Below are 16826 nucleotides of genomic sequence, written 5' to 3'. Positions count from 1 at the left end.
AGAAACTCCTTGAAGACAAATACTGTTTCATTTTGAAATTTGTACCCCCAGTACCTGGTCCACAACAAATGCTTTTCAGACTGTCAGCTCCCAAAGAAACTTACTCAGCTGAATGGCCAAAATGCCAATTATTATCTTTATTCTTAAGTAATTCAAAGAAATTTTATGCCCTTTCATTAAAAAACAAGGTAGAGACCCAACACATTGGGCATCTTGTCTTTCTTCACATACCTTCTAAATGGCTGTCAGTTCATATGGTTAAGACACTTTACTGACTACCAAAAAACTTATCTAAAAGGGGGCGGGACATGAAATGAGCATCTAAATCCAGTGAGCACTCAAGTTCAGTCTTCAGATCATTCAGATTCCTGTAGCCATTGCTAATTGAGCTGTAGGCTTCCAGAGTGTTTCCTATAGGACATAGATAAGAGGGAACTCTTGTTTGAGATACTGACAATGCATCAAATAGGGATTATTAATTTGGAGGAAGCAGCATTTTTCCATTAAGGATCAAGCCTGCCAACATTTAAATAGTAGTTTGGGACAGAGGGAGACTAAGAAAAAGGGGGAGGTGTGACTTTTTATTACTTTGTCTTTATCATTTTTTTTATTTTATTCCTTTAGGACAGGCCAAAAAAGACCCTACTAATGTTGCTGAATCTATAATGATGCCATTGAAGATTTTGCACAGAAAGGGTTTGGCCAATTAGTGGAAAAAGTGAAAGTGGTCCTCTTCCTGCCACAGTTACTGGAAATTTTTCATGATACTATGAAAAAAAGAATAAGATCTAAGCCACAAACCTCAACCACTGTGTTCTCCAAGGAAAAATGTAAGTTGTACATTTTCTTTAAAGTACATGTGCCTATGATTTACCTTGAAAATATTTATGGGTAACTTCTCATTATATTTTCATTTATTTTTAAAGCACTTTTCAGTCTTGCAAGCCAGTCTCCCAAAAAACAAGATAATTTGGTTTTGGAAAAAATTTAAAAATTAACACCTTTCCAGGTGTGTGATGAAAGCAAGGAGAATGTTGAAAGCATTATCTCTTGGATGCAAGAATTGATTTTAAAAGAACACAAAAGTTGTACTTTCTCTGATGAGGCCATCCAAAACTTTGGTGAAAAAGAATATAATGAACTGAATGAGCTGCAAAAAAGACTAAATATCACCATTGATGTGAAACATGGAGGGTCTCAAACTGAGGTCACAGGAACTGCCCAGGATGTATTTGAGGCTTCTCAGGGAATTCAAGGCATGATCAAGAGAACACAATGACATATGGATGAGGACTCTAAGGCTGAAGAGCTCAGTAGTTCCATCACATGGGAATATAATGACAATGGTATTTTCAAGCCTTTTTACAAAATAACTAATCTGCATTTAGAGGATGCAAGGAAAGGAAAAAAAATAACAAATAAATGTCCAAATTGAGAATGAAAACTACACAGTAGACTTTAACACTCACCTTGCTACAAATACAAAGGGACACAGCTTCCCTGTTCATCATACCAAAAAACCTGAAGGTAGATTCAGCTTTGATTTACTTCTTTTAACATAATGTCTCGCCTCCTCCCCTTCTACCTCTCTGTTACTCAGCCAATAAACATTTATCAAGCATCTACTATGTGTCTAGGTACTGTGCTAAGCAACTGGAGGTACAAAGAAAGACAAAACCCTTCCCCCTCCCAAAAAAACCCTATAAATTAATTTTCAACTTTGTAAACCAGTCTCTGCCCCGTTCTTCTTAACTTGAATTAGTTTTATTGATAACCACAGGGACAGATTTCTTCTGGAGAAACCTATAAAGATCAAGCTTTTGGAACTGGCAAAGAAAATACAGAGCAGAACACAGGTAGAAGCATGGTTGAGTTCAACAGATTTATTTTTCCTAAAGTCAAGTTTTGACAGTGAAGCAGGAAGAGGAGCATGAGCATACAGCTGGCTGGGTAGATGAAGAGGTGGCAGAATGAGAGGAGTATGACTCATTGGGAGGTAATATAGTACCCTCAAAAGATGACCGGATCTGGAGTCAGACAACCTGGGCTCAAATCCTTCTACTGCTTATTACCTATGTGAATATGGACCAGTCATTTATCTTCCCTTGGCTTCAGTTTTCTCTAATATAAAATGAGGTTTTTGGACTAAATGGCTTTTGAGGTCCTTTGCTAAATCTTTGGTCTTCACCGAAGACATTTGACAATATTATCTAAATTTGGTCCTTTAATGACATAATTGATGTGTTAATCAGTGAAAAGTGAAACATGGTTGCAAAAATCATCTGAATGCCAGAGATAATTGAGAAAAAAAATCAGAAAAAATTAGACATACAGATCTGTAAAGGGAAATGCTCCAAGAGTGAGGATGACAAGAGTCCTCCTCCAGAGTGCTCCATCCACAAGTTAAGAATAGATTCAGAACTCCAGACCCATTTCCTAGAGCAGGAGATCTTAATTTGGGATCTATGAACTTAGTTTTAAAATATGTTGATCACTATATTTTAATATAATTGCTTTCCCTTATAATTCAGTATATTTTGTTGTAGACTTGTAGAACCATTATTCTGAGAAGGGGTCTATAGCTTCTATCAGACTGCCAAAGGAGTCTATTATCAATCAGTAAACTTTTGTTCTGTGCCTACTACATGCCAGGCACTGGACTAAGCTCCAGGATACAGATAGAAGCAAAAGACAGTCCCTGACTTCAAGGAGCTTGCAACTTAGTAGACTGAACCAGAAAAGGTTACAGATAGGTGAAAGAGGGATCTTGACCATCAAGGACTAAGCCATCCAGGAAGATTCAACTAAGATAATTTGCTCCAAGAAACCAACCAAAACAAAGAGAGATGGGCAACATAAGAAAGAGAAAACAGCTTCCAGGCGCCAGCGTATAGTACGGGAGGTTGAGGGGAACTGCAGCCTCAAGACCACATGTGAGAAATAAGTAATAAAAGAATTTGTTCTGTGACATTCAGATTCAGTCAGAGGTCCACATTTGAGGACCTAGAGGGCCACATGTGGCCTCAAGGCCACAGATTCCATACCCCTGGGGTGGAAAGTTGAAAGTTAAAAGTAGGCCCATAATCTGGGGAAAGGTAGCTTTGGAGCCTGGATAGAGAAGGGTACTTTCTTGATGGAAGTTTAAAAAACAGGAAGCACTGTTCCTGTGGTTCCTGGACAGTGGGTGAGGTCACTTCACTTCTCTTGAAGACTATGAGTTATAGAAAAGATGCCACTTTGCATTGGTGGAGACAATGTTCTCACCCAATAGTTCCTTGTACTAATGAAATCATAAATCTAGCCCCTAACTCTATACAGAGTTTTTAATATTCCATATTTTATCAACCAACAGGAATCAGCAAGGAGTAGATGACTTGCCCAAGGTTCCAGAGTGACTCAGGGACAGAGCTAAGCATAGAAGCAACGTCTCCTCCTCCTTTGATTCATCTCTCCAGGGACCAAAATAACACTAAATTCAGTGTAAGTGCTGCTCAAGCAGTGCTTGTTAAGAGAAAAATGAGGTGGTTTTAAAATGATGAAGCTAGGGTAGTTATAAGTGGAATAAACTGACCTATCCTAAGGCTTCTGCATTCTATATTGAGAACAGAAGAGATATTGTGGGCTGATAGAACTAGAGACTGAGCCAGTTCAAGATCAAGCCTGAGAACTAGGAATTTAGATATTAGGAAGCAGAAGTGATGTGGGCCAAGCATTCTCTCATTAGTACTGAAAAACAGGAATAAATTCCAAGAATTTGGGCAGCATGTATGGCTGTTAAACTCTTCCTTATTAGTGTAAATGTGCCCATACCCCCACTGTCGCCTGTCCAGAGCTTTGGACAGAGATGGAAAGTACACAGAGTACTTCTTAGTGATCTCCATTTAAAACAACTGAATATTATGTGTTTTCGGGTATCATCTGATCAGTCAACAAGCATTTGTTAAACACCTACCATGTGCCAGACCCTATGCTAAGGGCTAGCTAGAGATAGAAAGAAAAACAAAAAGACTCCCTGCACCCCTTCTAGTAGGAGAAATAACATGTATAATAACTAGGAGCATACAAGATATATACAGAGTAGTTGTAAGTCCATTTTGGAAGGGATAGAATGCACTAGAAGTTGAGGGAACTAGAAAAGACCTCAAGAAAAGGGTGAGTTTTGAGCTAATTCTGGAAGGAATCCAGAGAAATTAGGCGTTAAAGTTAAGGAGGGAAACATTCCAGGTGTGAGAGACAATCAGTGTCTCAGAAATGAAATGCAGTATACAGGAAATGGAGAATAGGCCAGTAGAGCTGGATTGGAGAGTGAGTGGAAGGCAGTCAAGTGTAAGTCAAAAGATAGGAAGGTGACCAGTTATGAAAGTCTCTAAATGCCAAATAGGCTGAGACTTAACAAGACTTTTGTGACACCCAAAGACTGGTCAAGGAAATAGTCAGGCAAGATGAGGTGAGGAGGACAAGGCAATGAGAAGAAAAAGCTATAATCAAATGACTTAAGTTTTTTTAATTAAATATGAGGCAAAGACATCAGATAAAAAAATGGAGAAAGGAGTACTATGAAGAGGTTAGAAGAGAAGATTTGAAATGGCCACTTTGGTGAGCAGGATACCTAATTGATTAGAGAGGAGAAAGCTTGCTTGTTGTAGGGAGGGTCCAGTTGACATTAGGAAACACTTTTAGTTGATTATCATCTTGCTTTTGTGATTTGCTCCAGCTTCATGAACAGACAGCATCTGGATGGACATGATAAATATACGTGGTAGAATTCATCCAGGCATTAGGAGAAAGAGTGGGATGAAGGATGCCTTCATGATGGCAGAAAGAGATTAAGGGGATCTCAGACAACTATGGGGATTGGTGATGGAAGAAACCTATAGGTATCACTAGCTGACCAGAACAAGTAAGGCTAGTTCAATTATGAGAGGGAGCCAAAAGGCTGAGATACCATAAAAAGGTGATGGACAGTAGCCTCCTGGTTCCCAAATTTGGGTTGTCGTTTCTCAGCTGCTAGCATCCTAGGTTTTTTTTCATATTCTAGTGTCTAGTTTGGAGATGCCTGTTTTATTTTGTTTACTTTGGTTTTGAAACTGTGCTGTCATTGGTAGAAAGAGCTCCCAGTGAGAAAATGCTCTATCACAATCAGGGAGGAAATGGCTTCAAAAGATCAACACCATGGACTTCTAGTGTAGGAGAGTTGCTGGGGGAGTGAGAACTGAAATGATTTATCCATTGTCAGACATCCACTATGGTACCAGAGGAAGAACTTACTAACTTTAAGAAATAGTTCTTTCTGCCCACTATACAATACTGCTTCTTTATCCCCCACCTTCCATTATAAATTAATAAGTTTGCTTTCCAGTTTGTAATTCTATGTCTTCTGAGTTTTCTTCACCTCAGATCATTTCTGCAAAAATCATTTCTTCTTGAACTAATAAAATAGAGTTTCTGAACCTGCCATGCCAGGTACAGGAACCTGGGACAGAGGTAGAAGGCAGTTCCTTCCATACCAGCTCATACTTCCTACCAGCCTTACCCATTACATTACCTCACCTGCTTTTCTATTTAACTCTTATGAATTCAAGAACAGATGTGAAAGAGGGAAAGAAGTATTTATTGAGAACTACTATGTATCAGACATTGTGTAATTTTAACCAATATCTCATTTGATCTTCACAACAACCCTGCAAGGGAAGTGTTGTTGTTATCCTCATTTTATAGTTGAGAAAATTGAGGCACGTAGACTTTAAGTGATTTACTCAGAGACTCACAGTTCATAAATGTCTGAGGCTGAATTTGAACTCAGATCTTCCTGATTCCAGACCCAGGACTCTAGCCACTGTACCATCTGGCTGCCTGTAAAATATGTTGAGAAGATGAACTCTAGATAAATTGTGTATGCTAGTGTTTTTAAAATAAAGTAGCAATTCATGCAATTTGATTTAAAATATTTGAAGGAAAATTGAATGATAAGAGATAGCATGGTATAGTAGATAGAAGTTGGAGATAGGAAGGCATAAGTGCATATCCTGCTTCAGACTCTTACTGGCTGTGCGACTCTGGGCAAGTCACTGAAATGCCCCAGGACACTAAGTTATAGATAGGATACAATCTGTATTGATGCTATAGGTAGTAAAATAGACTTATGGTATAAGTGATGTATTAATCTGTTCATCAGTTACATGTTATATTGATAGCAGGGTGAGCAGAACAAGTCAATACACACTCAACAAGGACACCATGGGTATAAATTTTTTTCTTAATATTACACTATCTTTAATGTAATTCGTGCTTAATTAATGTTTACTCAATTGAATCAAATTCTCAAAACCTAGCGTTAAGAGAATGTAAAACAATTCAAATGCTATTTTGCTTTTTATAGAACCCTAGGAATTTAAATTGCATAATCCTATCCTTCCATTTGGGAGGAAATTATTGATCACCAAATATCTGTCTTTCAGTTGAGATCCCTAGTCATGGGATGACATGGAAGACCAGAACCTTCTTTTGGTGGATTTACCTCCAGGACATGAAGAATACAAGCAAGTGAAAGACAAGTTTTGTCAGACTTGTGCTAACAACACAATAGAGAAGGCAAACCTATTCTTTATCCTTGTCATGACTTCTAATCCTCCATTCCTAGGTTCTGTCTGTAATCCTCACCCCTGCTCCTCTTTCTTACATATGTATCTAATCTAAGATCATCTCCTGTTTCCCAGTTGGCCTAAACACTGCCTACTGGACATTTTCAGCAGTATATCCCATAGACTTCTCAAATTCAATGTATCCAAAACAGAATTCATTGTCTTTCTTCCCCCACCCTCCCTTCTTCCCAACATTTCTATTATTGGCATCTACTTTTACAGGTTCACTATCATGGCATCCTCTTTGACTCCTTACTGAATCAGAGTGAAATGGTCATACCCTTGGTCTTACCATCATCTAGAAGTGTTTCACTTCCATGTTCATGAACTTGGAAATTCTTTCATCTGGACACCATCTTTTATCAATCCATCAACCTGGACCTAAGTTAATTCTTCATCTTTATCAGTTATATTAGCTTTAGAAAAATATTGTTGTAGATATTTTAATGGAATAGATCTTAGTATTATTCCATGTTGATTCTATGAATCTGCAAATAGTAACAATGAGATTTGATTAAAGGTCAAAATGGATACAGAAACCTAAATGTAAATAGACTTTGTTTCCTAACTCAAAGTTTCCTGAATGTTTCTAGAGTGTATAGTCATTTCTTTTTATTACTTTCCATGGCAAAAGAAATGACAATGTGTTCCAAACTGTGAAGATCTCCAGATGGAAGAATGAGGAGTGAGAAAAGAGAAAAACTGAGGCAACCTAGATCTGTCGCAAGCAATTTTGGAGAGGGGAAAAAAAACAACTGGGTTCCTGTTGCTTTTTCCCTGTTTTCACTGGTCTGATGCCTACAGAGTCTATGTCTGTGATATCTGATAAAATCATTTCCTTACTCTAAAAGTCTAAGTTTCATCTGTGTAGTAAAGGGATTGGACTAGATGTTTCTGAGACCTCTTCTAACATTCTGTGAGTCAGTAATGGAAAAATAGTCACTCTTCAGTGTTTTCTAACTAATAATACACAAAAAACACCCACCTAATTATGATTTGCTTTGGAGCTTTTTTTCTATTTATCCTCCCTGTTCTTTTGATTTTCTATTGTTTTTGGACTCTTCTTGTAGCAACAGAACAGGTTAGAGGCAGATTTGGGATTAGGAAAAGAAGTAAAAGAAATTTTCAAAGGTCAAGTCATTGTAATGGCCTATCTTGTAAATGAGAAAAAATGTTAGCAAGACTGCTGATTCTTGAAAATTATTTTCAAGCTTGTATGTCTGTGATATTTACAGCTCCATAAGGGTGTAGTACTACATTTACAAATAGACCCTTCCTCCACCTCCCCAATAACTTAAATATAAAAAAGATATAATAATGAACATAAAAATACTAAACTTTCCTTAGAAGTTGGTATTTTCCTTTTTTATTCACAAAAAAAGCAAGTAAATTTCCTTTTAAACATTTAGTGGAATACTGAATAGTAACAGAACTTAGGGGAATTATAAATAAAACAACTTGCTCTTATAAAATTTGCACCACCCAGTGAAGCATGCTTTGTCTAAACATGCTTATTATATAATTTTCTATTTATCAAAGACAAATGGAACCTTATTTTTCTTCCAGCTCATCTATTTCACCCTACAGCAATGTCTAACTTATTATCAGACTCAGAATGGTGAGCCTTCAATTCTTTTTAACTCACAGGAAGAGAAAAAAAACACAGCAAGATATTAGAACTGGTGGCTATGATGGGTGAGCCATTATCCCAAACCCTAGCTCTCACGAGATCTGTTAACAAACTTAAGAGCAATGAGTCATGATCATGGTTCTAGATCAAACTATGTTTTAAAAAGGCATTTGCAATGGAAATGTTTTACATGATTGTACATGTATAACATATATCAGATTGTTTGCCATCATGGGGTAGGGAGGGAGAAAAATTTGGAACACAAAAATCATATAAAAATGAATGTTGAAAATTGTACATGTAATTGGAAAAAATAAAATACTATTTACATTAAAAATGAAATAAAGTGGCATTTGCAGATTAGGACGGTATTCAACATTTGTCCTTGAACTTTTAGAGCATACTGATTATATGTCAGTGTATGGGGGAGGGTGGATGGAGAGAGAAAGAGAGAGGGAGAGAGAGAGAGGTGGAGGGAAGGGAGAGACAGAGAGAGACAGAGAGACAGAGACAGAGAGAGAAGGGAGAGAGAGGGAGAGGGAGTGTGCATGTGTGTGTCTCTGTGTGTGTGTCATCTATCAGAAATGAGCTAAAAACTATTCAGAAATGACAGCAAGAGAGACATTGTGGTATAATGAATAGAAAGCTTGCTTTGGAGTTGGGAAGTCTGTTGCAAGCTGAGCCTCTCACACCTACTGAGAAAATAAACCCAGGCAAGCCACTTAATGTTTCAGGGCTCCAAGCGACTCCTCACAGTTTTGTGTTCCCAAGCAGGTGCCCATCCATGTTGGTTAGGATCCTCACCAGGAGTGCCCTATATTAAAGACATTAGATGAGCAATTCAAAACAAAACAAAATTTCCACAAAATGACTAAATGAGGGAATATTTCTTTTTGAAACATAATCCTACAAAACTCTAGGTTTAAAAAATTGTGTGGACATAAGAATATATTTGGAAAACAAAATAGCTAGCACTGAACTTGATGTTTATTATTTTACCCTGAAAGGAAAATTGCCCTACAGGAAATCTAAAATGGTTTCTTATGGATCGATCATTTTAAAATTCACTTCCACAAGTATTTCATGCCTAACACTGCTCATTTCCAAAGTGATTTTCCTTTTGTAATTTGTAGATTCAGAGGATACAGAACAGAAACCTTTGGAATTTATATAAGACAAAAAAAAATATTCATGGATGACCAAAACAAACATACAAATAATGAAAGATGCCTCTTCCATGGCACAGATATTGACTCAGTGTCCCATGTCAATAGCCAAGACTTTAATCACAGTTATGCTGGGGAAAATGGTAATAAGTAAAGCAGTAGGAATCTTATTTCCTTCAAAAAGTTCAAAGGTGAGGTGTGACTTTCATATCACACCATCAGCATTTGAATACTTCAAAGTGTATCACCATGGAATCTGCTTTCTTTCTCAATCAATCAACATTTATTAAGCACATGCTACACATCAGGCACTGCGCTAAGCACTAGGGATAAAATTACACACACAAAAGAAACAGTCTCTGCCCTCGAGGAGTTTATAATCTAATGGAAGAAGATAAAACAAAAAGGAAGCTGAAAAGGTTATGGGGGGATGATGGAAAAGTAAGAGAAGACCCAACGTGGTGTAGCTAGGTGAGAAATGAGGAACTGTCTGAGGTGAGCTCCCTCCTTAAATGAAGAGTCAGAGTTCATGACACCCTCTTCAACCAGAGAGCCAGAGGGTAGGTTGATGAGATCTTACAAGAGGATGAGGCTAACCCAATAATGAGCTTCCTGTGACATGGTGAAGTTAGTCAGAGAAGTCCCAAAGTAATGCAGCCAAGTTAAAACGGATGATTGTAGTATCTTCATCCATTGTACATAGTACATCAAATCACAAATCTGGTATAGGCATGATAGCTGAAAAAAGAAGGAGCTTGGTCCAGAAATGAACAAGATTCCATCACACAGCACTTTCAGCTTTCCTACATGTGTCTACACACACACACACACACACACACACAAAACACCTCTTTTTTTTTTGCCTTCAATAGCTTTTCCCTGGTGATATATGGCTGTGAATAATGGAACACTAATCTCTAGACAATCAAAATCATGGGTGACTCAAAAGGTAGTAGGTGAAATACATGGTGGGTGAAAAGAGGAACATATGGTAGGGATAAAGAATGTGCATCACACAGTCAACAATGAAGAGGATATGAACAATAATTGAAAAGAATAAAGAGGTCTGAATTGGGTTATGATCTATACCACAGAGAGGAGTGATCAAAGACTTAGAGATTTAGAACTAGAAGGGACCTTCAAACTGATTCAGCCCCCTCATTTTATGAGAAAAATGGGAGCACAGAGAAGGTCAGGAGATTTCTGAGGATCATAGATGGCAGGATTTGAACCCAGGTCTACCTTGACTCTAAATCCTCTGTTCTTATCCACTACACCATTGAATATCTCCAAAATATCATCAAAACTAGAAAGTATGAATAATTGCTAGGCTGCAGTCAAAATACACAATAATACAAATTTAAAGGGGACTAAATTTCAGTGGTAGATCAAAGGATTTCTGTTAGATTTTTTTTTTATTTGTGTCCACTTCACACAAATTGTCACTTCCCTTTTCAGTATGTGAATTTGCAAAGCTGATTTTTTAAAAAGTGATTCATATATTTTATTTTGTTGTGATGCAACACACTGAAAGAAAGCTTACATTCACCAGTATATCCTGTTTATGAACCCTCAACACAAAGAATGGCTGTGTCCTTCCATTTTGACAATATGATACTGCCCCACATATCTAATCTGTTGCCAAGTCATGTTTCTACCTTCACAACTTCTCTTATCTATGTCTCCTTCTCTTCACTCACACGGCCAACACCCTGGGTCAGGTCTTCATGATGTCACTCCTGGATACTTGCAGTAGCCTTCTCATCTCCCTAACTTAAGTCTCTCCCCACTTCAGTCCATCCTCCACTTGGCCATGAAAGGCATTTTCATAAAATTCAGGGCCAACAATGTCAACATCAGTGACTCCCTGTTTTCTCTAGAATCAAATATAAAATGCGTTGTTTGCATTTAAAGCCCTTTATAATCTAACCTTTCCCTATCTTTGCAGTCCTCTCATAGTTTACTTGCACACACTTACCAGCCCAGCTCCAATGGCTTCCTTGCTGTTCCTCACACACTGTACTCCATCTCCCAGTTCTGGGTATTTGCACTAACTCCCATGCCTCAAATACTCTCACTCCTTACCTCTGCCAACTGGCTTCTCAAAAATCTTTCAAGGCTCAGCTAAACCCCACATTATGACAGAGATTCTCCCTATTGCTATGATCCCTCCTCTGAGATTTCCTTCTACTTATTTGATATATATCTTGTACATCACTGTTGGCGTGCTGTCTTTTCTATCAGAATGTGATCCCCTTAAAGACAGGGACCATGTTTCTGCCTCTCTCTCTATACCTACACTTAGCACAGTGCCTGGCACACAATAAGAGCTTAATAAGTGCTTGTAGCCTGACAGGTTGATTGACCACTGGTTTTGGGGCTTGACTAGAGATTTCTTGCCTCTCCACGCTGACTTTGCTTACATGATTATAGTCATTGTCCATACAAAAGTTTTTGGCTATGCTTTTAGTAACATGACTTCTAGACAGGGTATAAAGTAGCATTAGCTTAATGAGGGAGACTCTGAATTCAACTTAAACATTTATTAGACAAGCATTTTGTGCAAATTCTTAGAGCAGGAGAATTCAATGATTAAATAAGACAAAGATCCAAACTTTAAAGAGGTGTGTTACATAAAAATATGAAAAATTTAAAATGGAAGATTAAATGTGATGAATGCAAACAGAACATTCCAAGAAAATGAAAGGAGATTTTATTCCTTTGATCATGTGTCCAGGCATCATCATAACTGGCAAAAATAATACACATTTCATAGTCTTAATTTTGTAAAAACTTTGTCTTCTTTTTCACAGCTGCAGCATGGGGAAAAGGAACTTATTTTGCTGTCAATGCCCTGTATTCAGCTAATGATATCTACTCCAAGCCAGATATCAATGGGAAGAAGCATATGTATTATGTGTGTGATTACACTCTTGGAAATAGATCCTTCATTGTCTCTCCAACAAAGACAGATCCAAGTGCTGTTGTTGTATATGACAGTGTCACTAATAATAGGATAAATCCAAGTCTATTTGTCATATTTTATGATAACAAGGTTTATCCAGAATACCTCATTACTTTCAGGCAATAACATTTTAATTTCTCATTGGAGAGATATTATGTAGACACTTATTTGCAGCATGATTTAGTATTCCGTACATTTCTTAGGACACAATGCTCATTCTTGCTGCTGAAATTAGTGCTTTTTGGATTATCACCAGTGTGATTTTAAATTTATGATTCCTGTGGTCATTTCCCAATCGATAAATGATCAAAGGATAAGAGCTAGCAGTTTTCAGATGAAAATCAAAGCTAGCTATAGTTGAATGAAAAAAATTCACAAAATAACTATTGATTACAGAAATACCATTAAAACAAGTCAAAGGTACCACCTTACATCCATGAGTTTGGCTAATATGACAGAAATGGAAATGGATAAATAAATGTTCAAGAGGATATGGGAAAATTGGGACACCAATGCATTATTGGTGGAGTTGTGAACTGATCCAACTGTTCTGAAAAGCAAACTGGAACTATACCCAAAGGGCTATAAAACTGTGCATACACTTTGTTCCAGCAATAGCACTACTAGGCTTTTATCCCAAAGTGATTTGTACAAAAATATTTATAACAGCTCTTTATGTGGTAGCAAAGAATTGGAAATTGAGGGAATATCCAGCAAGTGGAGAATGGCTAAACAAGTTGTGGTGTATGGTTGTAATGGAATATTATTGTCATATAAGAAATGGTGAGCAGACTGATTTCATAAAAATTTATAGAAACTTAGACAGACTGATGCAAAGTAAAGTGAGCAGAACCAGAACATTTTACACAGTGACAGCAATACTGCATGATGAACAATGTGAATGATTTAACTCTTGTCAGCAATGCAATGATCCAAGACAATTCCAAAAGACTCATGATGACAAATGCTATCCACATCCAGAGAAAGAGCTTATGGAGTCTGAATACAGATTGAACCATACTATTTTCACTTTATTTTTTCCATGTTTTTTTTTCTTTTGGTCTGTTTCTTCTTTTACAACATGACTAATATGGAAATATGTTTTACATGATTGCACATATATATCATATCAAATTGCTTACTCTTTTAGGGAGGGGGAAGTAAAGGTGGGAGGGAGAAAATTTGGAACTGAAAATTTGAAAAATTTGAATGTCAAAAGTTGTCTTTATGTGTAATTGGAAAAGATTAACTTTTATACGTTTGTGTGTGTGTGTGTGTGTATACTTCTTGTGAGTTAACCAAAGGCAGGAGACATTAGGTATCACTTTCAGTATATTTTCTTAGTCAGAGAATTTATCCTTGCGTTGAAATTAGTCCTTTACCACTACATTGTTGTGGGCATTGAGACATGCTTCTTGTGAGACAATCAATGGCTATAGTCATGAGGTGTTAAACTAGAAAAAATATACATTGGATCTGGAGAAAAATGAAGAGTAGATTCCTTTTTGCTCAAAGAGGAGATAAGGAATAAAATTAAACTAGAAAAAATGTACATTGGATCTGAATAAAAATGAAGAGTAGATTCCTTTTTGCTCAAAGAGGAGATAAGAAATAAAATTGGTTCTATGAAAGAAAGAAGATGTGGTACTGAGAGTCCCAGCTTGTCTTCTTTCCCTATAGAATCATACTATAGGTAGAATGATGCATGAAGAAAGAGAAGAGGGGAGCTATAGGTGGTAGAATAATGTAAGGAATACCTATCCTGGAGCACACTGAGAACACATTGGCATGGGAAGAGTAATTCTTTTAAAGACAGTGGGATTGTTCCTCTTGCACACCTAGTACAATTAAAAATTTTGACTGTCCTGAAAAACAAAACTTGGCACCCCAGGCAAAATGAATGAATCATAGACTCTTAGATCAGAAAGACAACACAGAGGTCAACTAGATCTGATGGGGGAATCCCCACTATAGTATCCCAAATTCATGGACATCTTGTCCATAGACTCTTGTAAGGATCTCACTAAAAATAACAGGTAGCATGTATATAGCACTTCAAGGTTTGCAAAGCACTTTGAAAGTTTTATCTCATTTGGCAATCCCAACCCTGGGAGGTAGCGGTTATTTCCCCATTTTACAGAGGAGGAAATTGAGGCTCAAAGAAATTAGGTGACTTGCCAAAGCGCACACAGCCAATAAATGTCCAATGGAGGATTTGAACTCAGATCTTCCTGAATCCAAATACAGCATATTTTCCATCACACAACCTTTCTGCCTTACAACTGCTTCACAATGGCATCTTCTATAGTAGGACAATGATCAGAGGTCTCTCCTAATAATATACCTAAATCTACTCCCTCTTCCACATTAGTGATAACTCTAATCTCAGCTCTTTACATGCTTGAGGACCACCACCGACTATCATTCCTACTTATGATAGTTTGTAGACATATTTAAAATATAAAACTTAAAGTTTTAGAAAAAGGATCAATCTGCATTTGGTAGAGGAAATCTCTCACCAGTAGCTAACTATACCATTGAAATCATAGGTTGCATCAAAGAGAAATAATAAAAGTTTATACTATTGAACAATAGACCACTGGACTACCTTGCAGCTGACTCTGACTCCACTTAGGACAAAGGAGCATGTCTTCATTTTCCTGGGTAACTCCTATGGATTCAGAGGCAATATAATCAGTGTGAGTATAACCCAGGACCTTCATTTGGGCATATCTAGGAATGTGCTGGTAAATTTAACAACCTCTAGCCGTAATTCACATTTAAGTTTAAGTTTTATTCTTAACATTTTATCCATCACTTTGTTAAGTCTAGACAATCAACAAAACAATAACTCAAACCCTGATTTGTAACATTGCCAATTTCTAAGGTGCAAAGTGTTCATATTGAAAAATTAACAACCAGCTTTTCTAACCTGGTTCAAGCTAGTTCTAGCAATTCCCTAGTATATTCCTCCAATATTACTCAATACCAAAGTCATGTCACTCTAAAGTATGCATAGAGAGAAGATTCTACCTAAATCCTTTAAACATAAGAGTTCATTTTCAGGGTGATTTAGAGAACAACAGTGGAGGGACATTGAGGGAGGGAAGAAAGGTTATCAGATCCACTTCTCAAACTATACTACAAAACTGCAATCATGAAAACAGTTTGGTACTAGAAAAGAAATAGGAAAATTGATCAGTTGGACCAGGTTAGTTACATAATATATGGAAGAAAATAAGTACAATTGTTCATATTTGATAAAATAAAAGATCCAGTTATTGGAGAAAGAATTCATTGTTCAACAAAAATTGTTGGTAAAACTGGAAAGTAGACTGGTAGAAACTGGATAGAGAGAAACTTCTCATAGAACATATCAAAAAAGCTCAAATGGGTACACGATTTAGATATAAAGAGTGACATTATAAGCAAATTAGTGGAGCATGAAAGAAATTACCTGTCACATCTATGGATAGGTGAAGACTGCATAACCAAATGAGATAAAGAGAGTCATAGAAGATAAAATGAATCATTTTGATTACAGTAAATTAATTTGAAACTCAGAAAGACTTCACTTCTCCTTTGGCATACCAGCCAGCTCAGTATCAGGTTAAGCTGCAGGATTCTAGCTTCTAGATGAAAGAACCAGAGGTCACAATACACAAAGCCTCAAGTTGAAAGCACAAGAATGGTAGGACAGAGTCCCCTGTGCCCCAGAAACAGAGATACACTTTAAAAGCCAAGAAAAAGGTGATCAGCATGAGCAAAAAGTATATCAGAAAAGAACATAGACTCTTTCTATGGTGACAGGAACCAAAACACAAATACCAAAGAGATCAGCATTAAGACTGTACTCCCATATGAAATCTCAGAAGGGAATATAAACTGGTTTCAAACCCAAAGAGCATTCTTGGAAGAACTCAAGAAGGATTTTAAAACCCAAATTAGAGAGGTAGAAGAAAAATTGGTCAATGATTTTAAAAATATGAAAAAAGAATTCAATGAAGAGAACAGCTTCTTAAAAGGGAAAACTGGACAAATGGAAAAGGAGATGCAAACAATAACTGAAGAAAATAATCTATTAAAAATTATAATTGGGCAAGTAGAAGCAATTAACTCTATGAAACATAAAAAATCAGGCAAACAGACTCTAAAGAATGAAAAAATAGAAGAATATGTAAAATATCTCATTGATAAAACAACTGACCTGAAAAATAGATCCTGGAGAGAAAATTCAAGAATTATTGGTTGACCAGAAAGCCATGATGAAAAAAGAGCCTGGACAATATCTTCGAAGAAATCATCAAGGAAAACTTCCCTGAGGTCCTAGACCAAGAGGGCAAAATACTCATTGAAAGAATCTACTAATCACCTCCTGAAAGAGACCCCAAACTGAAAACACCAAGGAATATTGTTACCAATTT

General features: G+C 36.9%; 1 pseudogene; it reads left to right on the top strand.

The window, feature by feature from the left end:
• The window catches only part of LOC140507935 (protein mono-ADP-ribosyltransferase PARP14-like), a 55470-nt pseudogene extending 42942 nt beyond the window's left edge, over nt 1-12528 (top strand).
• The last annotated feature ends 4298 nt before the right edge of the window (nt 12529-16826 follow it).

The sequence above is a fragment of the Notamacropus eugenii genome, chromosome 5 (genome assembly GCF_028372415.1).
Source record: "Notamacropus eugenii isolate mMacEug1 chromosome 5, mMacEug1.pri_v2, whole genome shotgun sequence".
Taxonomy (NCBI): domain Eukaryota; kingdom Metazoa; phylum Chordata; class Mammalia; order Diprotodontia; family Macropodidae; genus Notamacropus; species Notamacropus eugenii.
This window is presented reverse-complemented; position numbering and strand designations above follow the sequence as displayed.